The following is a 12,588-nucleotide window of genomic DNA, read 5'->3' as shown; positions in this document are numbered from 1 at the left end:
TAGGGAAAGCACCTAATTTGTCGAAAAATACTTAATGTAGGGAAATGACCTAATTTATCGAAAATTGGTATGTATGAGTGTAAATTACCAAACGATTTACAACCGGTATGATAGTCACTTAGGTTAAAGCGTAACCAAGGAGTTTGTGGTTGACGTTGCTGGTTCGACTCCCATTGGAATCCCATTCGATTTTATTCCAATTTCCTATGGACTATGAGGCACCTACAGCACGTTGGGTTGGAAGTTGTGGTTGATATACTGTTATAATATGAATGTAAATTACTAAACGATTTACCACTGGTACGATAGTCGCTTACGTTAAAGCGTAAGCAAGGAGTTTGTGGTTGACGTTGATGGTTCGATTCCCATTGGAGCCTCATTCGATTTGATTCCAATTTCCAACGGTCCATGAAGCACCTACACAACGTTAGCACGGATGCACGTTGTGGTTGAAGTTGTCGGTTCTATTCTTACTCGAGTCATGACGTGTCAGACTTGAAGTTCGCGGATGATGGCAGCATTGGCAAGTAACTATGAAATAATTTATCTAGTTTGAGCTTTTCTGACCGTACTTGTATATGTGACAGAAATAAGGTCATCGCCAATCCTCAAACTAAGCGCTTCCTCCTGCCCAGAGAAAGAAGATTGTGACTAAACGAGTTACAGGACAATACAAACAGGTAGAACTTAAACATATGAGAACTTGAAAATACAGTATAAACAATACTATGAAAATACAAAAAAGACTTAGTAGGAAATACAAAAAAGACTTAGTAGGCTCGATTCTTTGCGGACTTATATCTACTTTTTTCAAGCAAAAGGTAATTTACTCGGCACTCCGCGCTTCGCGCTTCGTGCCGTAGTAATTAAAATGAGGTATGACGCACCACGTTGCATTGGTGGATGTATGAATCGTATCGCCAGTAGAAACTTATTTGAAGGGTATTGGTCCGCTTTGATCTTAAAACACGCCATTTACAAGTTCATAAACATGTGACCTAAACAATTTATAATTACGCCACGATATCTTGCGATGATGTACCACGTTTTCTAACTCGATGTGTGATGCACTCCACAGCTTGTGAATATGGCGCGGGGGAGCTTGCAGACTATGTAGTTACATTATTTCCGATTGTCTCGCTTACCTTGTCCTCCTCAGTTCTCCTTCAGTTGTTTACACTAGAACATCAGAAAAAAAACGAACAACTTCAGAAATAAAATTATTTTTTCTTTAGATACATAAAGTCATTCTTTGCATTGTCAGTCTAAAAGTTATGCTTTTTGTACCGGCTCCACTGGTTTCACTTCGGTAAGCGATGTTTGGGAAAGCGTTTTGTTTAATTCTGTTTATATCTTTTGCGCTGAAGTGTTTCAGTATGTGAAGTGATGTTAGAATAAGGTTGCTTTGAATGGTTTTGATGATATTATTAAGCTTTTTATTACGTGGTGTTTGTGAATATTTTGGTATAAGATTTATTGACTTTTCATTTCAGGTATATGGTTGATCATATAAAGCTGAAGGAAACAATGCTTCATTGGAAAATTAAATTCTTGGGTTTTGCTGCCGACGCTGTTTTTGGACTTTTATTCCTTCCATTCTATTACATCCTGGCTTTCTACATGGCAGAAGAATTTTGGGCACCAGACTCGTAAGCATACAGTTAAGAACTTTCTAGCTTGAAAACTGTTTAACCTTAAAGTCATATACACGTTAAATACACGTAAAAGTTCTTTTTCGAAAACACTTTTTTTGTAAATCACAAGTTTAATATTTATTATGGAGACCCATTAGTAGAGTAAGCTATAAGTATGTATTCTGAATTTTCCCCGCCTAATCTGATACCATTTTTCTTTTTACCATCGTCCATAACGCGAGTCATCAATCCCTTAGTGATATGGAAGTATGGCAGTTGTGACCGAGATCTTGGAGGTTCAGAAGAAAATTTCTAGCGTTATGGACGATGGTAAAAGGAAAAATTGTGGCGTAACGGATAGCAATTGGGTCGGTATGCTTGAGGCTTTGTATTCAAATCCTGCTGAAGATTCATATCATGTGAAATGAGAGTTTGGGTCAGAGATGTTGTATGGATTATTCTGGCATTGTGCGTTGCCAAGTACGTTGCCATGTGCGGATCCGAGTGAAAATGGAATTTGACTTTAAACTTTACGGAGAAGTTGATCGCTCTTCATACAAAGCATTCCACTTATCTCTTCAGAAATTTTGAATTAAATTGTCGAAAAGAGTTTAGAAGCAAAACCGATTTACGGATGGAACAAAATCAGGTAATCTATCATCTGGATCAGTCGTCATCAGAGACAACTTCACAGTCGTTCAAAGTAATCTGAGCTATTTCCAACAAAGGTCACGTGATTTGTAAGCATCAGTTGTTGATGACATTTGTAAACATTGCCTGATCGTTAATGACGTAACACCTATCATTATGAAGCAGCAGCCAAAGATAGAGCATCAGGTTTGACTTCGGCGAAAGCTAAAATATTTAAAAAAATTTTAAAGGTCTACTGCTAATTTTAATCTAATAAACCGAAAACTGGAACTTTTGCTCCGTCATTCTTTTATCTCATTTATAAATCAGCGCCATTTGTGCAGCTCCGCTTCATCGTCTAGCGGACATTTTCTTTAGCAAATACCATGTATATAGACACTGTCATTCTGATGCTCGAATAATTCGTCGTAATTGGTTTTCATTTAAAGTTAGCAAGAGTATTTCAATACTTTGGAAACTCGGAAACCATTTCGTTGTTCCGCTCAAACCAGTTTCAAACGTTTCAGTTGAATCGTAATTCACAACAATATACTATATTATTGTGTAGGGCTGTCGCATTGTTAAGCAATAGGAGAGCTTGTGGCAAGTTTTCTAGCAAGAAGCTGGCACCTTTTTGCTTCGAGTCAACCTTGGAGCAAGTTTCGCGCTTATTTCATCAGCTGAGGAATTTGCGCGAGATTTCTCGAATCTTCACTGCGCGTGTTCGTTCCACAATTTCATTCTTTTACCTCGTGTAGTTGAGGTGGTTGGTTGGTGGTTATGAGTAGTTTAGAATTTACAATACAATAGATGCAATACAATGGATTTACAATAAAGCGGAGTTCAGTTTGGTGTGACTGGTTTGAAGTAACAACTTGTCTATGCTGATTTGAAACGTCACTGCTTGGCTTAAGGCTCATATTTGTTGGCCGATTTGTCTGACTTGTTTAATAACGATAAATTTTTGGTCAGGACTGCAAGTTGTATTTTTTTTTGATGCTGAAACACAGCTCGCGCTTGTTGAGTTTGGTATTTGTTTGACCTTTATTGCACACTTCGATGTTCTTGTTGTTAACCTTTGTCCCTGCTTTGTTGCAACTGCTCTCTGCGCGCGCTTTAGCGTCTTGGTCTCGTTGTTGCGTTTCTGCGCTTTGGCGTTTGTACAGTTTGTTTGTTTAAATATGTTCAGTTTCTCTGGATTCTGTTCAAAAGTTGAGCTCAAGATATCTGGCATCTGGTGTTTCAGGAGAATTTGTACCTCCAAATCTGATCTGAAATCTGCAAATCTGAACATTTCTTGCTGTGAACTGAACATGTCAATATTTGTACCAGTACTACAGTATACGTAGGCAGCATAGAAACTTAGAAATCTGCTTTGGCTTTGTTCAGTTCAGTAAAATTGTGTTGGGGGTGTATTTTAAGCTTTATTTAACATCACGGTCACGTTGCCAGAAGTTTCCCTTTTGAGATGACGCAAGTGGTGACGTGTAAACATGACGTCTATTCTACGACGGCATTAATATTTGCAAGGTATGTTGTAAATATTTTTAGGAATTTTTCTATTTCATAAAAGCTCCAGGGCCTTAATAATTGCCAACAATACAATTATGATGTCATTGGAGCCCAAGTTTGATAATGATTGTGTCCTCCCCATCGCCTCTTTGTGGGTCGTCACCATCCTACGATAATTTATAGCTCAGGTGAGTTCGTGTTATTGCTGAAAATAAAACTTAAATTTTTTCATACTCGTTTCCCAAGATATTTCTTGTATCAGCTGAAGGTTCTACTTTGAAGTTCCAAGTTTTCTAGTCACTTTCATCTACTTCCGTTCAACCAGTAACTAGTAGTGGTTACACCCATAGTATGTGGTAATGTAATGTCTTTCTTGGGCCCGTGTCTAATTCTCACCATGTTAAATATCGATTTTCCCGAGAATCGTGTTGATATTTGTTCATTTTCATTCCTGGTTTTAATTTCTTGCAGGTCATTTCCCTGATAGTTTCTCGTATAAACCAAACATTTTCACGTTTCACGTTTCCCAAACATTGTGACATCTTACACAAGCTTCAAGACGTACATATACAAGACGTACAAGACTTCAAAACAGTAATGAAATTATTAGACACATAGCTACGATTAAAAGCTACTTCAAAGTTTTAGCAAGTGTATTCGATCGTCAACTAATAATAACAATATTGTTTCAGACTCTTTGCCAACATTCAATTCCACTTCAATAACTTCGATAGCGTTTGTTCAATATCAAGAAGCTAGCGGTGCGGCCTCGACCCAGCTATAGCTCGCCATCGGTAGGTCTCGTTTGAGCAACTAGTTTCCTGAATTAAACTAATGAATTGCTGGTGTCAAGCTATTAATCATGGGTGATGGTTTGGCTGTGTAAGCATGGGTTGACCCTTCTGTTACTTTTAAGGTCTCATGGAAGTCCAACCACCAATCAACCAACCAACCAAAGCAATATTTAGTGGCAGGGCTTTATAACGTTAGGAGCGCGCTGGTAACCAACGAGGGACGATGAGAAGAAGCAGCGATGAGACAAACACGGAAGAGAGAGGAAGCTTCCGACGACAAGTTGCCGGCGCGCCAGTGCATCGTAGGTTACGGTTCAGGCGGCATTACCATCGCACATTGCGCCCCTGGTGTAGAAATGTTAAACCATGTAGTGCAGCAAAAAGGGACATTTTATACCAATGAGACATTATGTTATCAGACTAATATAACTTCTATAAGAATTCATTAAATTCACCTCTATGAAAGACAGAGACATTTCGTATTTTTGTATTTTTGTGTGTTTTTCTACTTCCTTCCTTCCTTTTTTTCTATTATTTTTGTCGTCGGTAGAGGGCGTCAATGCAAATGCGATGGTAATTTTCTTTCAGGTAGGGTATATCCCAAATTTACCTGAAGTAGCAAAGTTTGGAAGATCCGAGGTGAATTTTCAAATATCTTGTTTGCTTAGGCCCTTTATATGTTGCATAGTTTACAATGATATTATTTTTGTTACAATAATTTTGCTATTAATTGTGGGTGTTAACATAATAGCAATAATAATATTGAGCAGATTAACTATTGCTGATTTTGATACCTGTTACATTTACATTTTACCATTAATGCAAAGATAATTTTAAACATTTTTTCAATATAACTGTTTTGCGACTTAACCAAAGGACAGTTATCTAAAACCAGTAACAAATTTACTGGGATTACCTTGTGTACAATAAGATAGTGCAGGTGCTGGAGTCGATGGCATAATGACTTTCTCTATCTCTTAAAATTGATGGGATTGTTGTTGTGTATTGTTTTATCGCTTGTCTTATTTCTCATAGTTGGAATCTGTGAGTTCTTCTGTCTTATATTGTTGTGTTTTGACTGTGTTTTATCGTCGGGAGGGTGCAGGACCCGATGCAGCACTGGGTTCGCCAAGCCCAAAGCGATCCAGTGTCCCCGGCCCAAATTAAGAACATTTTGCCCTCGCGCCCCTACACTAGCCTGCACTTTCACAACTCTATCCTAGGGAGACAAGGTGCCGTGTAGAATAGGGTAGGGACTACCGACATTTTGCGCCTCCCCTAGATGGCGGCACTGAATGAAACAAGTAGGTCCGACGGGGCATTAGGCCACAGACACAAACAATTCGACGCTTATGGGGTTTATTGTTGGATCCTCAGATAAAATAGTGCTCCTAGGGTGTAGCTCGCTTAGGTTATCCAGCACTATTTTATTTCAACCTTGCGAACAAACAATTAGGATTTTAGTTTTCGTAACCACACAATTCTCTTTAGTTATTCCCATTATGTCCATCGACTCCAGTGCAGTTATATTTCTATTTTTTGTACTTACTGTATCTTATTTTAGGCATAAGACTCTATACTTTACTTTATTCTGGCACTCCAACCTAATGCAGCGGTTGGATCGGTGCCTGCGCCCAACACAACCTAAAACAAACACAACCTTAAAAAGATAATTCACATACTGTATGGCCGGTTTGAGTTACCGGTGTTGGTTTCAACTATTTTTTTTTTCAGGTTATCAGGTAAAGTAGGCCTATTAGAGTAAAACAATCCTAGGTTGACCGCACTTCGGTCTTGTTGACTGCATTTTCAGTCAAATAAAATTAAAACAACAACAACAATAGGCCACAACATCTAACGCGACCTTCTCTTAATGCCTTGTATAAAATTCTCACAACACACCACACCGCGCGATACCGACTAGGTCCCTCCAACATTTCATAGATGAGGTAGGGCCATGAGTTGTTGTTTTGTTTTTGCTTTTTCCTCTATAGAAAAAGATTCATACATATGTTCCATGTTCCATACAAAATTCTAGAAATAATGAACCATACAGCTGCATGATACATAATAAAATCGTCAACAAATCGCAATAAAATTCGCCGCACGGCTGATTGGTGACTGGAAACAGGTTAAAGGTCATTTCGAAATATTTCCGCACAAAACAATATAAACAATATAAATAATTGGTTGGAATTGAATCACTGAAAAACATTATTGGTTTTTAACATTATTATTACAAAGCCTCATGGTAACCTAATTCTTTTAATAAAATATATGAAATACACAATGCTAATGCAATATAAATGAAACAAACAACATGATACATAACAAAGTAACACTTGTCACGTGCTAAAAACCGCAATCGAAACCAATTGCTGATTGGAAACAGATTATAAATCTTTCCTGTGTTCTGGAGTCCCAATGACGGGCACTGTAATATGATAAAATAATATATTAACTCGTGAAAATACTCGTACGGTTTAAGTGTTTCAGAACTTGTGGCCGCAAAACAATATCATTGGTTTAATATAATAAAATATAATGTAGCAAAATTCTCATATAGAATTGTGTAACAATATAAAATAACAAATCGATTTGTTGCGGTAGCAACAAAGTTCGTAGCAAATCGTTCGATTTTCGACCATGATTATTTGCTGGTATGCTGATGAAACTATGACTTGGGATTTGGAATTTTTGCTGAAACAAACATCTCGTCAACTTAACTTGCCCGCTATCGTCCGCAAAATAATACCATTGTTCGTGCACGTTTTAAACCTAGTAAATAAATAATAAATTTGTAGTAACCGCCCATGATTGGCTGATAACGAGCTTTCATCAGTGACACTGCGCGTCACTTTGTGAGTAATGGTGGGATTGAAAAACATATCTATCGAAAATATATAAACAATATTTAGCAATTTGGGAGTATAACAGCTTAGTGGTGGAAGCTTTATTAATAAAACATTGGAACCCGCGTCTTTATAAATGGCACGGCTTATTAATAAGTTACAATTAAGTTTGTCATACTGTTTTCTGTTGTCATCATATTTATTTTGCATCTATTGCGCTTATTTCTGTTTCATTGTATTCAGTTTGACATTTACTGTGTACATTTTGTTTGTTTTGTGTGTGGGTTATATTAATTGATAATGTTATGGTTTAACTTGTGTATTTCGCTCTAAAATCAGTAAAGTTTACAACCTGACTGCTTAAAAGTGAGAAATTTATTGTGAAGAATAAAACCTTGACACATGTGTTTCAAGAATCGGTTTCTTAGAATGAGTCAACTGTTACAACATACATAAACAAAAAACAACCGAGTCGAAGCAGATCCCCAATAGCCCTAAAATGTAGTGCAAGCACACATGCACTCTCTGAATAGAATTTCGAATAGTAGGTTTCGCGTTCGATTCCCTTCCACGCTGGGTATGTTTTTGTCCATTTACATCTGATTTTAATGTACTGAAATTAACGGCATTGACAGAAGCCGGTTGGTAGCTCAGGCCTTAAACACCTCCTCGTCGTTCAATAGGTCACGAGTTCGATTCCTTGACAGTCATGTTTCATGATGTTATTGCATGTATACTTTTCGTTGTGGTCGAGTGTGCTGGTACTACCTTTTAAAAATGACGACTCTATGGCGCAACGGTAGCGCGACTGACTACAAATCAGAAAGTGGCGTGTTCAAATCTTAAGCGGGCACTTGATATTTTATCTCAGTTTTTTGGTATTGACGAACGGTTCCTGGACGACTCAACCTACAAGTCGTTGTTTACATCAGTGCAATTGTTCTGGAATCGATTTTTTAAAGTCTTGAACTTAATTTATTTTCAATTTTGTCACCTGGTGAAGATATGAGTGTTGATTAAGGACGCTCGTTAGACGATTTGTAGCTCGCGATAGGAATCGCAGGATTCGGTGCGAGGGACTCTGGGTTCAGTTCCCCATGCAGTGGAACGGTTGTATCCTTTTTTTGAACTGATGCATGTACATTGGTCACATTTGTTACATTACATCGTTTACATGAGTTAATTCGTAGCTCGTGTGACTCGACATTGCACTCGGTGCTGTAGGTTCCGGGTTCGATTCCCGGCGTTAAGCTCTTAAGCCACTCATGCTTGAATAAAACATAAGCAGTCTGGTCCACGGTCACAAGTGTAACGTAATACCGACTGATAATAACCTTCGAAACTGGAACTGAGTCAGCAAAGTGAAAATATGTATTTAAGAAAGGTTGTATCTTTATTTTTTCGAACTGATGCATGTACATTGGTCACATTTGTTACATCACATCGTTTACATGAGTTAATTCGTAGCTCATGTGACTCGACACTGCACTCGGTGCTGGAGGTTCCAGGTTCGATTCCCGGCGTTAAGCTCTTAAGCCACTCATGCGTGAATAAAACATAAGCAGTCTGGTCCACGGTCACAAGTGTAACGTAATACCGACTGATAATAACCTTCGAAACTGGAACTGAGTCAGCAAAGTGAAAATATGTATTTAACATGATCGTATAAACTTAGCTTTCTGACATCACGACATAATGTGTGTAATGATTACACGTATACCTTTACATCATTTATCTTGGTACAATGTTTTGTCAACATTATGACTCCGTGGCTAAGCAGTAGCGCGTCCGACTCCAGATGAGAAGATTTCGTGTTCAAATCACGTCGGAGTCACTTATCATTTTCTATGATATTGATGAACGGTTTCAGGTGAATTCGATTTCTGTACAGTCGAGGAAGATACTTCTAGAACAATTAAACTCAGGATGACCCAACCAACATGTGTGGATTGAAACCTTGGACTCAATTATCCTTGGTTTCATCTTACGTTGGTTGAGTTCCAGAGTTGAATCCACCGTGAGCTAATATGAATGTTATCCTGACGAACAAAGGGTTAAACGTAGAGCAGGAGCAAGGCATACTTCACAGAAATGGTGTCGTCTTCCATCATTGATATCGGTGCAAAGGTTCTGGCTTTGATTCCTCAAAAACTTCAATTCATTTTTTTTAACTGATGTGATGATGGTATGTGTGCTAACAAATGTAGATTAGGCCAGACGCGTTGTAGCTTGCGACGTTTATCACAGAAATCGGAGCAAAAGTTACCGGGTTCAGGTCTCTGTGGAGTCATATGACCTGTGTCTTTCCCTTTTCAAAATTTAACAACTGATGCATCGTCGTTGGTTATATTTGTTACACCACATCATATACGTGTGCAACTTGATAGCTCGTGTGCTTGGACACTGCACTCGGTGCTAGAGGTTCCAGGTTCGATCCCCAGCTATGGTAGAAAAGAATGCATTACAGGAAGGTGGAAAACCAAGTAACAGGATGTAGAACCTAAGTTCCTGCAAGAATGGGTAGGGACGAGGGGATTCAGTGGGTACAGTTCTTTTTTATTTTCTTTCCCTTAATCTAAAAGGTGCCTACTCGCTAGCTAGGTTAGCTAGGGTTAACAGGGCCTTTCGTAAACTAGACAACGATCCTGCGGATCCACCGATCACCGTTTCTACTGATGACGCTACGACCTTAATTGAACACGTCAGCAAAAATTAGCACGCCTGTAGGCTACATGTTTCTGAACCTATCTTGGCTGCCAGCACTGCCTTTTCCCCTCGACCTAATATGTGTCCGTGTACGGGACAGATAAAAAAGGACTAGTTGTTGACTGCCTAGCCCTAAAGTCTCAAACTAACTGTACCAGAGAAAACTTAAAAGCGCTACATCGATCGCAACACCACTGTGCAATGTACATTAACATCTCTTTACAGTGGAGTAGGTGGAGGAGCATCGAGAAACAGACCAATGTCTTAGCACGACAAGAAGAAATCCGCAAAAGGTGTGACGTTGTTTTGCAAATAATTTTGTAATAACTACTGTGATGAAACGGAACAGTGGCAATTAATAATGAGCAAATAAAAACATGCCGGAAGCAAAACACAAAGTTTTCCACCGATGCACGAGCTTAAACAATTGACAACTCTCGAGGAGCTGAAAAGTGCCGTGGCAACAACAGCTACTAGAAAACCTTGTAACAACCGTAGAGATATCTCGTTGCTGAGCGTTGTTGGCGAAGTTATTGCCAGAGTACAATTTGAACGATTATAAATCTTAGCAGACAGTTTTTATCCCGAATCATACGGCGACTTTATAGAAACAGGTCATCAATTGACTTTATTTTCTCTATCCGACTAACCCAGAAAAGTATCGAGAACAAGGACGGCCCATCGTGCTCATTAGACCCTTAACTGACGGCACGAAAGTTTGTGTACAACTAAAGGATACATTTTAGAGAACTTTGCCTAAGTGTACAAGCGGCCTTACACTCATGAATGATTTTGCAAACAAATGCGGGAGGTTTTCAATGGTCATCAGCACCAACAGTGATGCGCAGCATCTGCCACAAAACCGTAATGAAAGCAAACAACCTAGTAAATGAGAAACATATACGTGACAGAAGAGAAAGCTGAAGGCTTTAAGGTCGAACACCAAAAATTGCCATAAAATCTTTGTTTGTTTTATTATACAGTGAATTTACTAAAAGACTGTTTCCTCGAAAAAACCTCCATGGGGCTCACTGAAATTTTGCATGTCAATTTAGTATTCTTTGAACTGCCATTCCATAAAATGGCGTCAAAAAAACAAAATAACAGAGGCCCAAAATAAACACTAGAATCTTTGGTCTAAAAAACCCAATTTTAGCTACTTTCATGCTAAGTTTTAGCCAAATTCTGTACGCGAGCTGAGATATATAAGCACGCCAACTGCTAGGGTAATTCCCAGGCTAGAAAACAACACCAACCATGCTGCCTTCTGATTGGTCTAAACATTTTTTTAAAGCCCTACGTAGGACGTCCAACAAATTCATAGATATCTTAGATTTAGGTGTTTGACACCTTAATAGGCGCTGTCTGCGACGCAGTTAAGGAGTCACGTGGTGCACCAAGATCAGGAACAGCAGTGTGACCGAGCGCACTGGCTGCAGCTCTCTACCCTATCACATGAAAGCACGCTAGCTCGAAAAGCTAAGGCAAGGTCGCCGACGTCCCTTTGTCGGAATTTCAAACGACATCTCTCACAGTGAAGTCATCTCTAGATCCAGGCCCATTGGTCGACCTCTCCTGCGTTTCAACCACAAGGTGAAGCAGGATACGAAGCAGCTCCACAACTCAACTCAACTCCAGCTCAACTCAACATGTACGACATCCAGGTCAGCAAAACGACAAACAAAGTTTAATTATGTGAACTGTAATAAACAATTCTACAGTTTGCTACAGCCCCTTAATTATGAGAATTAGCTGCATAAGAATGAAAACTTTGTTTCGCTGGAAGACAGAACCTTTCTAGAAAGTGTACGTCATTGGCGGCTTGTTGATCCGATAATCACCGCTTGAACCTACAAACATAATGGCTTGATTGAAGATATCGTTTACGCTGCTTTGCATCTAAAGTTTCCAAGTTAAAAACGTATTATATTTTACAACAAAAACTTAAGCCTATAATAGTAGATTACAAAATTTGATCAAAAATGTTGTCATATTGTTTACAAAAATATAACAAGCCAAAACCAGTTTGAAAGCTAACTTGTACTTATATAACCTAGCAAGCTATAAACCAGTTTAAATAACAGATATAAACGTCAACCGAAAATGTATTCAATGTCTCATAAACTTCAGCCATTTAGTCATAGCACAATAAAGAACATGCTCTCGCAAAATTAACGAAAAGGAAAAAGTGGTAAAACTCGAAGTTTTACAAACATGCAAGATGCCAGCAATACAATTGTGCTACATCATATTAAGTTAAGACAAGCTAACAAGTTTGAACAAAATATACCACTATCATAAGCATGTTTATCGCTATCAACAAAATACTGAATGTTCAACTCACCAAACGTACCAGCACAAGCTTTCACTCAACTCTGGAAATGTTGAACTGACCAAGCCAACGCACAAGTTCTTACAGCTGCGACCTTCTCAGCCACCGTCAAAATAAAATGACCACGA

Source organism: Clavelina lepadiformis, chromosome 9 (assembly GCF_947623445.1).
Source record: "Clavelina lepadiformis chromosome 9, kaClaLepa1.1, whole genome shotgun sequence".
Classification (NCBI taxonomy): Eukaryota; Metazoa; Chordata; class Ascidiacea; order Aplousobranchia; family Clavelinidae; genus Clavelina; species Clavelina lepadiformis.
This window is presented reverse-complemented; position numbering follows the sequence as displayed.